Genomic DNA, 1,234 nt, shown 5'->3' with positions numbered 1-1,234 from the left:
AGGTTAAAGCACAGCACTGTGAAGCTGTCTGCAGCCACTGCAGCATGAGTTCAGTCCCTGGCCAGGGAGGTGACCCACATGATATAGCAGACCTCTCCTGACCCACCTGCTGCTCCCCTCAATGTACTTGGTCAGTTGGCTTGTCCTGCTCCCCACTCTGTCTTTGACGAATCCTCTCACCCCCGCACCTCTAGCCTGTACCTCAGTTCTTTTATACAATAATAAAGAAATCTTAAAAAGAGAGAGAAAGATTAGCATAATACTAATACCAAAGAGGATGTTTTCTCGCTATGACGTTGATGCAAAACCAAAAGTGGGTATTAAGATATCAAATCCAGTAGTGTCATTCTACATTTCATACCATGACAAAGTATGGTTTATTCTAAAAGTGGCAATTTAACATTAAGAAATCTGCTTGTGCTTTATTGCATTAAACGAGAAAAGTCATTTGGGATGTAATGCACAGCATTCAGCCATTTCTGAATTTTATTTATTTATTTATTTATTTATGCATACAAAACTGGGGTATAGGCCAGTGGTGCAGGGATGGTGAGAGGAATCACCAGAGACAGAGTGGGCAGCAGGACAGGTAGATCCTCTGAAATACACCAGGGACCAGTGGGAGAGACAAGATGTCTGCTATGCCATGTGGGTTAGCTCCTTGGCTAAGGATGGAACTCAGGATGCTGCGTTGACAGACTAATAGGCTGAGACTCAACCCTCCATGACAAGGGAGGTCCCTTAGTAACCTAGAAATTCTTAGTAACCTAGAAATAAACGAACATTTCCTTAAGTGGATCAAAATAATCATCATCAGAAAACAAAACAACACAGATTAGAGTGAAATGGTAAAAGCATTCAGTTGTGAGTCAGCACCCAATAATGAAATAAGATTGAGCATTTAACAGTCTAAGGAAGTCCCAGCTAAATGCAATTAAATAAGAAAATAGAGACTGAAATATTGACTATAAGAGACTACCTGGTCTTTATTCAAAATAATCACGAGAGCTCAGTTGTGATTACTTGTTTGGTCTTTGAAACTGAATTGCCTGGGCCCAAATTCTGACTGGCCATATAAAAGCTTTTGAGTTACTCTTCTCTTGCCTGATAGTTTTTCATCTGTAAATTGGAAATAGTGTATATATATCATAAGGTTTGTTCACTTCAAAGAAAGAGCAACCCATTATGTCACCAACAAAATGGGTTTATTCCAAAACAACAAAAAGGCAAATTG

This window comes from Condylura cristata, unplaced genomic scaffold (assembly GCF_000260355.1).
Source record: "Condylura cristata isolate star-nosed mole 26May11 unplaced genomic scaffold, ConCri1.0 scaffold00012, whole genome shotgun sequence".
In the NCBI taxonomy this organism is placed as follows: Eukaryota; Metazoa; Chordata; class Mammalia; order Eulipotyphla; family Talpidae; genus Condylura; species Condylura cristata.
Note: the sequence above shows the minus strand (reverse complement) of the source record.